The sequence below is a fragment of the Pteropus alecto genome, unplaced genomic scaffold (assembly GCF_000325575.1).
Source record: "Pteropus alecto unplaced genomic scaffold, ASM32557v1 scaffold25, whole genome shotgun sequence".
Lineage (NCBI taxonomy): Eukaryota > Metazoa > Chordata > Mammalia > Chiroptera > Pteropodidae > Pteropus > Pteropus alecto.
The window spans coordinates 35,945,370-35,957,095 of record NW_006441955.1 but is presented as its reverse complement, the minus strand read 5'-3'; the positions used below and the strand labels follow the sequence as shown (position 1 = coordinate 35,957,095).

The 11,726-nt window shown below is 37.4% G+C and overlaps 1 non-coding gene across 1 annotated transcript; it reads right to left on the bottom strand.

Moving 5' to 3' along the window:
- Window positions 1-2,937: 2,937 nt before the first annotated feature.
- Window positions 2,938-3,056, bottom strand: LOC112485974. Its single transcript, XR_003048596.1, has one exon. It is a non-coding gene; the product is annotated as a 5S ribosomal RNA (ribosomal RNA).
- Between the last annotated feature and the right edge of the window lie 8,670 nt (window positions 3,057-11,726).

Sequence of the window (11,726 nt, the reverse complement as noted above, 5' to 3'; positions counted from 1 at the left end):
AAAGGGCACTTGGGGAATTTTTTTTTTTTATGTATATCAAATTATCCACTGTGCAAAAACAGTCTCAGTTGTAAGTAGTATTGTGATGGGTAACCTAGAGGGACTGGTGTCTGCCCCACCTCCTTCAGGTACCAAGGCTTTTACTTAACAGTTTTGTTAATGTCCACAGAAAACTTAAAGTATGCAAATCACTTTCAGATATATTTAATCCACACAATAAGCCTATGACTGAAGTATCATGTTTTATCTTTCAGAGATGAGAAAACTAGGGACCGGAGAATTAGGTAACTTACCCAAGGCCAAACAGCTAGAAAATTATAGAGATGGGATTCAAGCTCAGGTAGTCTGATCTAAATCCATGTAAATAACATTCACCATAGGATCTCAACAAAACTGAATTGCCTGTCAGGCCTTATAGGGATGTGAAAATGAGGGGGGAATAGAAAAACTGGATCCACCAGTTCTCATTCCATGAACCCAAAGTAAAAGAAATCTCATCTTCTAAGGAAATGCCCTCAACTTCTGCTATCAACCCTGCCAGGTAAGGCATGAGCAGAAAGTGATTTATCTATCAAAGTAACTTCATGAGATGGTCTCCAGCTTAAAAAAAAGAAGTGAAACAGACAAATCCTTCTGCCTACAGAGATAAAATACTGTTTCTCCAGATGGCCTTGACAGGGGGTGAGTTCTGACAGACCTGTACTTTATAAAGAGAAGGGAAATGTCACCAGATTTTCCTATCTAGAATTTTGTTGGCATTCTGTAAAAAGGGGAATATAACATGGCACCAACTGTCGATATTTCTGTTTTAATAAGAAAACCACTTTTGGAACAAAATCAGACCCACACTGGGATGGAATAGGATGTCCTAGAGACGAGTTCTAACTCGCTGTGGGATTATTAAGAAGCAAGCTCTCAAATCCTGCTGAGTCAATGGTCAGGATCTATTTTCAGTTCTCAACTTGTCCTGAGACACTGTAAGTCTCTTGCCAAGTTAAATCAGTGTAGCATCTGTGGGAACCGATTAAGAACTCCACATTGCCTAGAAAGAGAACGACAGACTGCTGTGAACTCTCATCTGGATAAAAGTGTTCAGAAGAAGAGAAGATTTGCCAGCAATCTAGTCATGGAGTCAAATTTTCATTAACAGAAGGAAATGGGAGGACCTGTTCTGGTTGGCCCTGGGCAACTCACCTTTTTTTCTTTTGCATTCCTGGTTCCCTAAAGCATTTCTTTGGGGTTTCTGGTCAACTTGATTGCTATCTGCTTACCTAGTTTTCAGAACACTCTAAATTCTGCATGCTTTTGGCTTCTGAATCACTGATTTTTCTTGTTCTTTGGGTCTTGTGTACTTCTTGACTCCTGTTTTTCCATGCTCAATGGCCCACTGCCTAGCAGATATCACCTGCCAGCTTCCCTTACCTGTTTGATTTTTTTTTTAAACCCATTTTTACAAAGCACCACCATTGTTCATAGTCCCAGAACTGACATTTTTAGAGCTTAAGGTGGAGCAATCAAGAGGAAATACCCTTTTGGAAAAAGGAAACGCAGGATTAAAGAGAAGGATTGCTTAACCTTCTTTAGATAAGAATCTCAGGAAGGCAAAAACAGAGAACATATAGTTTAAAAGAGCTGAATTCAAATAGAAAGCTGTTTATTATTGGTAACAAGTAATAAAATAATAACCATCTAAGAAGAAATTAAAATAAGAACCCTGATAGATCACTGATTCTTAATAATTTTCTATTTTTCATATAAAGAAAATTCTGTTCCTTTGAACTGAATGCTTTTAGGTTATCACCAAATATTGAACATGTGACTTTAGATTTTTTAAAATGGGTAAAATATTTTAACATTCACATATATTTATAGCATTTATTTTTAGTATAACAAAATTGAAACCAGTGTTCAATTGATCTAATTGAATTGTGCTATTTTCATAAAGATACACTGGCTCCTTTTTAAGAGGTTGTAGGAATTTAAGAGAGTTAATTCTTAAGGTACACATATAGCAAGCCATTCCATATCAACAATATATTTTTCTTATAAATAAATATATAACTTGTCCTTGTCCCTTCAAAATTATGAATTATAGTTGTAATTTTCTTTGGAATCAGAAAAATAAACCCAGTTATTTCTTCTTTTCCAGAACAGTAAGTAAATGTTCCAATGAGCCATCTTATTGTTAATCCAAGTTCAAATTGCTCCATAGCTTCCAGTTTCTGCAAATGCAATGAGCCCAAGTCACAGAGTAGGTAAATAGATTCTATTGTCCAGTACTTCAATTTATTTTTGTTTAATAATCAACCTTTCTTTAATTTTTTTCTACTCACTCTTTGGCTTCTTCATTCTCTCCTCATTAGCACCTCCAATAAGACAAACCTAAAGGACATGAGGGGAACAAGGACACCTGAGTTTTTTTTTAACTTAAAGTTTGGTGGAGGTGAAGCACCTAAAACACAGCCTGGAGAACAACTGTGTTTCATAAATCCATGCACTTCTTTAGGAATTGCAGCACTAAACGAGGTATGTTTTTAGGTTTGAAAAAAGACGATAATGCTTTCTGATTCTTTTGAGTCTTAACATTCTGAGAAAAGAAGATGGCATATTCTCTGGGGCCTTTTTTCCCTGTTAAGATAACACATAACTGACATAAAGATTTATTCTCAGCTGTACTATATAACCTTTGTTTCATTTTAAAGTGAATAGAGCAAACCAGCAGAAATACGTAGGGAGTCAGATGATCTCTGAAATTTCTGGCTGTGCAGCTTCACAACATGACCTTGGACAAATTTCTCAACTTCTCCTCACCTGAGATTTTTAACTAATTCCAACCCCACAGTCTGTGACCTATGGTCAAGTCATCCTTGATGCTGGTTGCACCTTGATAAGATTCTAAACTTTAGCTTTCTCATGCATCCGTATTTTTTTTTTTAACGCCTACAGCACCTGGTATTCCTAGGTGGTCTCCCATCCAAGTATTAACCAGGCTCGACCCTGCTTAGCTTCCGAGATCAGACGAGATCGGGCACATTCAGGGTGGCATGACTGTAGACCCAGCATCTGTATTGTTATAATTAGTCCTTGGCCCTGGTCTGTATTCCAAAATTTATCTTCCAGTTGCCGATCTGGCACAATTGATCCTTCTAGGTTTAGAGCCTTCTCCTTCATAAGATAGTGGGTATACACTCTGACCATCTTTGGACAGTTACCACCTCCAACCTGCTGGTGTAAATCCCAGAGGATTATCTCCCTAGGAGCTACTTGATTTTGTGCTAACTTGACTTGGTGTTCAACTGTTGCCTTGGGCCACATAATGACGACTGCTTTTGTAAACTATGGTCTGATACCTTGAAATATTTTGAATACCAGTTGTCATGTCAAATTCCCAATTTCTAATCCTACTCCAGCGGTTATGTTCAAGACTGGTTCTCTTCTCCTCTCTGGTATTAGCAGGCCAAATCCAGCTCATTCTCAAAATGCCAGATATATGATTCTGTATTGTATGATACTATAGCAGCATGAAATTGGTAAATTACATTTATTATATTCTGTTCACTACGACAGGGATGTGGGTGACATAGCTCAAAAAGATCTCTATTAATGTAACAATGGTCAAAAGTTTTACAAGAGTTAGTACTTAAAGAGACTAATATTGTTTCCTAAAAAAATAGTTTGCGGGAAAAGTTCATTTTTCTAGAACTCAAAAATGGATTGTTTTTACCTAAAGCTTTTGGAGAAGGTTCATTGAAGATACTGGCTCCGCATGCATTTGTTTGACAAAGAATTTCACAAAAATTGCTGTAAACCTATCTACTTATCCAGTGTACTTTTGAACTTAAAAAAAGAAAAAAACTCTTTTTATTGTCTCTTTTCACACACAAAAAAAGCCATCATACATGGCCTTCGACATGGCATTTTATACATCTATGTGCAGCTAGTGATTACTCTGTGCTAGGCATTATGCTAAGAACTTTATGACTAACATATGTCCTCATTTAATCCACACACAAGTTTATCAGCCTAATAAACTTGTTAGTAAAGATGAAACTGAGGCATAAAAATTTCAAGTAACTTGCCTGAGGTCATAGCTAGTAAGTGGCAAAACCAGACAAGCAGAGTCTGTCTCTGGATAGCTCCTAATCACTACATGGAATCAAGAAACACTGAAAAATAGAAAACAAAAACAGACAAAAAGCAACCCAAAAAACCAAAAACCTCAGGAAAGATAAGGAATACATACACTCCACAAGAAGTTTGGAACCCTTACTACATTTTCTGAATTGGTTGGTTCTAACTGGATTTTACTGGGGGTAATCAGTGAGGAAACATCTGGGTCCTCTAAGAGCTCTGCTATCATCTGAGAGAATCGGATGTTTCCTGCATTTGGATGGTTATTCCTGTGCTCGAGGACTGGGAAACATTTAGGGCTGGTCTTCAAAAGAAAACACTACAAATCACTCAGTGAACAGTACTCTAGCAGTGCTTACTAGGTCATCTCTTGCTGCATGATGTCTCTACTCAACTTTTCCCTTTTGTAGAGAGCATGGCATATCCTTCTACACAAAATTAAGAGACTAATGAAACCATATTGTGGAATACTGTTAGGATATTATGATGTTGACATTTCGTATAGTTTGTCCTTATAAAACCCTGAGACTATTGCCGGAGGCTGAAAATATTATCAGTCTCAAGACAAGTTCATATATCCTGCTATTCATAACCTGTTCATAACCCACCATAATAAGGTAATCCCTTCAATAACTCCCATGTGACAGGTTTTAAATGATCACTTCTGACTTGCTGGCCACAGTTATTGTGAATTCTCAATATAAATATTTTAGTGCAACATTTTTATTAAAGGAAATTTCAATTTCCAGAATTATGGTGTTATGCCTCAAGTCAAACAAAATCCTAGCACCAAATTAGTATTCCTTTTCGTGAGGAACTACACGCCCCAAAAACCAACACTTCTTTAGGGAATGTATCCATAAGAATAAGGAATGGAATAAAGACTATTGTCATTCATGATTCTATTTCAAACTTTGAATATTGCTTTCTAGTTAAAAAAAATCTTTAAAATCTATTGTTTTTATACTTTTTATCCTCCTGTCAGTCTTATTTATTCATTATTTCATTCTTCCAACAAATGTTTATGGATTACTTTCTATATGCCAGGTACTGTGCTGGGTAATAGGGACATAACAATAAATTAGAATTTGCCCTCAAATTTTAATCATTCCTTTTTTTTCTAAAACATTTCATATTAAAATCAGATACACAAAATACCTGCCATACTTCATATTAAATTTCTTCTGTTCTATACTATTAAGATAATTTTATAACATTTTGGACACAATAGATTCATAATATTTGGTGGTGGTGGTAGTGGAAAATTAGAGAACCGTTGTATTTTTAGATTCCAATATCTAATTTGCCTTTTCATAGAAGATAAACAAGAGCTCTGTTTCTCATTTTATTCTATGTTCTCATCATCTAATTACTTCATTTTTCCTGGGATGCAAATCCAGTCACCACCTTGCCTTACCAATACCCTATACCATCTAATGGAAGTAGATACTGTAAAGTTAATGTGTTTATTCTGTTCTCTGAGAAATTTCATGTAAAACTTGGGTTCTTTTTTAACTGAATCATCTATCTTGAGCCTAATCTCTATTCTATTCTCTTCACTGGTCCCTTTCTTGCTTCCTATTTTGAAACTTCAAAGAAGCTCCTGATTGCGTCTACTTTCCCAAATCACTCACTATGAGGTTAACTCAGAGGTCACAAAGTGAAATGTCTATAGGGACCAGACTGGAAATACAAGTAAGTTCTGGGAGCCAGAGCAGGAAAACTAGGGAGTGAGGGGAACTGTGGCGAACTGCAGAGGAGAATGTGGTACTCAGTGCCAGCTCGTTGTGGTTAAGTGAAGGAAAGGCTTGGTTAGCTGATCATCTGGCTTTTGAAGGAGTCAAATCTAGGTCTTTATGTAAAATGTCCCAATCTGTAATCGCTGGACCGAACAAAACATGTCTGCCTAGAGCTGCCGTTTGCAACTTCTGCTTCCATTGGTATTGAATTTAAAGAAATAAAAGCGCCATGGGTTTCCAAAATGTCCTTGAAGAATGTGAGTTGAGTTCTGTGATCCAACCCCACTATTAAGGGAAAAGGGAAAGGAAGGGTTTTTATAAGGAGTTTGATTTGATATTGGTCTAATTAATAAATTTTCATTAGTCTAATTAGTAGGTTGTCATTTTGCAGTGTTTTAAAAAAATGTAATAAAGTAATCCATCTTTTATGTAAGAAAAGAGGGATGAAATATAAATTTAATTTAAAAATGCATATTCAAATTTGTTTTTATTTGTAGTCATAAAGGAACATTGGCACTGGAAAAATACATTAAACATTAATAAAAATATTTATGAGAGGTAGGAACAAGATAAAAAGACATGAGAGTGGGAATAAAACTTCTCAATGTATACTTTTTATTTAGTTTTAATTTTTGAACCAGGTGAGAATATTATATATTCAAATATTAAAATAAAATTTAAAAATGAAAGTAAAAGGCATTAACATGTCAATTTATTTTTTATTGCAGAGAAGTATGGTAGTTTGAAAAATAGATTAGAATGCATAAAATATATAACAGGATAAAATTCTATAAGAGAAGTGGAATTATAAAAGTTCAAGAAGAAGAAAATAGAACAATAGTACATATTTGATGTCTAAAGAAAAAAATTTTCATTTATTCCTTAAAGGGTATCAAATCACTATGATATTTATATTCTACTCTTATTCCATATTAAGCTTGTGTGATCATTTTATTTTTAAGTGACAATATTTCTAACATAACCCTGAAAATTATTCCCTTTACAGTTGTTTAATTTTATGAGAAAAAATTTGGATGTTGATATAAAAATGGAGAAGGGATACATATATTTTCCAAAACTCTTTTGAGAGTGTGTCAGCAAAAAAGTTTGAAGACCACTGATCTTGATTTTCCTATGTTTGAAACCACTGGAGTTACTCCTTTGTCTCTGGAAGGCCAAAGTTATACCACACATGACGATTAAGGGACCACAAATTAGTACCTCTGAACAACCATGTGGGTTAATTTTGGATTAACTGGCTTTTACTTGGGAAAGCAGAAACTTTTAAGCTCCATAAGAATGGGTGCCAGGTAAACAGGTAAATTTAGATGTTCGTAAGGTAGATCCAGTGTATTACATCAAGAATTCGCAGGGCCACTGTAACAAGTGTAAACAAGGACCAGATCAAATTCGCTATAGGCTAACCTGCTTGGATCCATCTTGGGGCTCATACAGGTAGATTTAAAGCCAAAAGCACAAGTCCAATATGAGGGCTCATCAAACCAACTTAAAATGAGGTTCCCAGCCTGGACCCTGGGGGTTTCTTGAGGCCCAGTTTCCTTTCGCGCTCCTGAGACATGCGATGACAAGGTAACTACCCAAGTTTGAAATGAAAATAATCTAAACTAATTTTCTCATTTCAAATAAAACAATATTAACTACATTTAATCTTTGACTCCAAATGAGAACTGAACAATCATTTCTTCTCATTTGATTGACAGTTTGTCCTTATTATCTGTTTATATCCCTTTACCATGAGAAATCCCAGACTCCCAGGTCACCCTTCATCTCCCACCCACTGACCCACTAAAGGCTCTTTATATCATGTATTTAGAACATTTTCCCCACCATTCCCCAGTTTCTGGTTCTTCCACTATATCCTCTGAAATTCAGAGTCCCTCTGCAGCAAACTTCCTGTATCCTCAATCTCTTCTCTGAATATTTCCTTCACTTTCTTGCTCTAAAGCAAACCTGGTTCATCCTCCATAAATGCTGTTGCCCCACCCCTATCCCAACCTTTACACCACTGGACTTGGAGGTGGAAGAGGGATCCTCCTTGCTCTTCATTGCTTCTTTCAGGCTATTCTCACTAATTCCTACCCCTTTCCAGTATTTGTTTTTTTAACTCATGTCTTCTGATGCTGTCCCTCTCTTCATCATGATAGTCACTTACTAACTCATAGATCACTGTTATTTCTCAAGGACTTTAGTCTTTGTCTACTGGGATCTTCTCTAGCACTTCTCTTATTCTAAGTCTTGCTGTTTTCAATATGAACATAAATAATCCTTATGACATTCTCACTTTGACTCTCTTCCAATGATACCATATTCCACACTCCTCAGCCATTCACCACCATTGTGCCATTCCATCCTAGACTTTATCACATCTTTATAATCTTAATTTCATGCATTCCACTCCAATTACCATATCATTGTTGTCAGTCTTGCAGAAGTGAGGTGAACTTCACCAAAAATTTGGTTTGGATGTCGAGACTGATGATACCACACATGTACCCAGACAGTATGAAAAGGTTTATTACTCATATAAAGAAGCTTTTTAGGAATAACAGAGCAGGCTCCATGCTGATATAAATATAGCTTGAGGAGGCAGAGAAAGATTGTCTTAGGTTTTTATGGTGGTTGAGGGTGGGGGTAGAACCAGGGTGAAGATTCCTTCATATGGGCTGGGTCTTGCACGGTTTGAACTTCCCACTGGTACTGAAAGAATGAGCACCTATGCTTTCTTATCAATGTTCCCAGGTATGGGGCACAGGAAAAGAGGAGTGGTGGGGCTTGAAAGCTGTCAACAAATATCAAAAATGGAGCCAGACTGTTTATTATACACTTCCTATCTTTCCAGATCGTTCCTTCTTGTTCTCTGACTCCTATAGTCCCTCAATCTTACAAGGATTTACAATTCATTGATCCTACCATCTTTTCTCTAACCTTAATCTCTCCATATTTACTCTTTCTCCATCTTAAACTCCATGTCGAATCATAATCACTCCCTTACTTACATCCTCAACTTCTTTGCTCCTCTCTCTTCACTCTTATTTCCTTGGTAAAACCTGATTAAATAGAACTCTAAGCCTGCTCTGACCCTGCACCTGGCAGCTGATTATTGCTAGAGAAAAAACACACAATCACACTGACTTGTTCTACTTAAATTCATGACCATGAACTCAAATGGGCCCTTTATTACACTCATCAAGCATGTGACATTTTTTTCCTCATCCATGCATCTTTCCATTCTTCTAGATGATTATTGCATACCTTAGCTTCTCTCCTCAAGCCTCCATTACTCTCCTACACTGTCTCTCCACTGATGACCTTACTTCCTATGTCTCTGAGAAAATCGAAATGATCAGAAGAGAACTTCCAGATTTGTACCACCATTCCTACCCACTTGTCAGCCTGTTTCCATAGATCAATAGTCAGTCTGTGCTCCTGTCTACATATTATTTTTTCACTTGGGTGCTAGATTTCAAATTCTCTTTCCTTCTCAAGGACACCTCTCCAACATTTCTCTCTTCTTGCTCCTAAATTTTTCCTTCTCTTCTAGATTATTCTCATCAAAAACAAATATTTCTTCCAAATTTTTTGTCAACCTACTTTTGACTCCACTTCCACCTCGGTCACTGTCCCATTTTTGGGCTCCCCTTTTCAGGAGAACTTCTCAAAAGAATTGCCTACAATGTTAGCGATCTCCAATTCTTCTCTCATTTTTCTTAAACCCACTCCAATCAAATTTTCACCTTGTCGCTCCACTGCTATGCTACCAATGGCCTCAATGGTACTAAATCTAATGGTCAATGTTCAGTTTTCACTCATATAGGAACATTCACTCCTCCTTGATATACTACCTTCACTTGGCTTCTAGATGCCTCACTCTTGTTTCTCCTATTTGACTGGCTATTCCTTCTCAGTCTCCTTTGCTGGCTCATTTCACTTCTCACACCTTGAAGGTACAGAGCTTCATCCTTGGTTCTTTTCATTTATACTCACTTTGTTGGTGATCTTGTTTAGTCTCCTGGCTTTAAATATCATCTAAATGCTGATATTGCTCGTATGTCTCTAGTCTGGACCACTCTCCTTAAACCCAGACTCAGATATACAACTGCCTACTCCAGATCTCCATGTGGATCTCTAATAGAGATCTCAAACGTAACATGTCGAAAACTTATCTTTCTCCTCAAGCCTACTCTACCTGTATTCTTCCTCATCTCCACTGATTTTTTTCATATTCCCTATCAGCTTTATGATCCTATTTGATTTCTGTAATTTTTAAAGCTGCTTCTTCAACTACTTCAAGCTGCAAATGTTTAAGAGAATAACATCTCCTCCCTCCCCCCTCAGAAACCACTGTAATTAAATCGGACTGTAGGTAGAGTAGGTTGCTGTCCCCAAAGCATTCAGATGTTCCTTTTCAAAGAGCACAAGGTCTAGGCTACAGGGAGGGGAAGATTGGCTCCTGTGAGTCAGGCTCTGATTGGGGCTTGGCCCTGGGATTGGGAAAAGGGAGGGGACAGACTTTGTAAGCATATGCCAGGTATCTGATAGTCCTATAGAATTCTGTGAAGAAACTTTATACAGTTTAAAATTTTTATATAAACTAACAGAGACCCAAGCTACAACGTTGGAATTTGGGTTGCTGGTTTTTCCTAAGTACTCCGCCTGTATTATTGAGAATTTCCCCCTTCTCCCTCACCATGTTTGTATTTTGTGTTGGTTTACACTTGCACATATTCAATTTTCAGTTATTCCCCTTTACAGTCTTCTCTCCTCACCTCCAGGACCCTCTCTCTTAAATCAATCAATCAATCAATCAATCGATCACTGACAAGTGTAAAGAAAAAATTTTTTAAATTTATTGCCTGTTGCCCCAACTCCCCAAATGTAATCTCTGCGAGGGCCAGGATTTTGGTTAACGTATATAACCCAATCAACTAAAACAATGTCTGGATGCTCAGTTAATTTTAGTTATTGAATGAATGAAAGAATGAATTAAACCAATAGGATCCATTCTTAGCTTCCTTAGAAATTACAGGTCTCTTAACCCAAAATGAAAATCAATGAAAAATGAGTTTATCTGCCAGCAATAAAATACCGCCCAGGTTTAAAACCTGTGTCTGTGAGTGGGTTAGAGGAGGGGCAGACAGGAGATTATCTCTTCAAAAACATAAAGCGGCAGAACAAGGCTTAGGTAAAAATTACACTGAGAATGTGTGATTGTTTGCTTCGGGGGAAACTAATTCTTAGAGCAATAGGCCGAATCAATTCTAAATGAGTTCTAAATGGCCACCTAAACTTTGCCGGCATCAAGTGAAAAAGTGGTATGTGAGCTAAAAAGCAGCAAAATCGCATCTTTCTCCATTCACTACAAGATATCCGTTATCAACAGCTGTTTTCTCACTAGGGTGACTCTCTTTTCCCTTACTTGGACTTGACTGTCAAAAGAACGATACCACACCCTGCGTTATGCAGCCGCAACCGAGTTGCATTGCCACGTCCCAGGTCTCCTGTCTACAGGACTGTATTAAATTCAATAATGTTTTTCTTTTCTTCTTTTGAATCAGGGTTCCTGGGTGGGGCCAGGAAAACCCTGAAGCTGTTTGAAAACGATACAAACTGAAAAGGTCAGAATTTTTAAAAAGTACATTTAAAAAACTGTTTAAGGCCCTTAGAGGCTAACTGAATTTGGGGGGCACGCTGAGTTCAACAAAGAAAAACCCTGTTCGCGTTGGCTTCGCCGCAGGCGCAGAGTCCAGTCCTCAGGGGACGAGCTCGTCCGCGTCTCGGGCGGCGGTAGACGCCCCCTCGCTGGGCCGCACCCGCCACCGTGCGCGAGGATGAGGC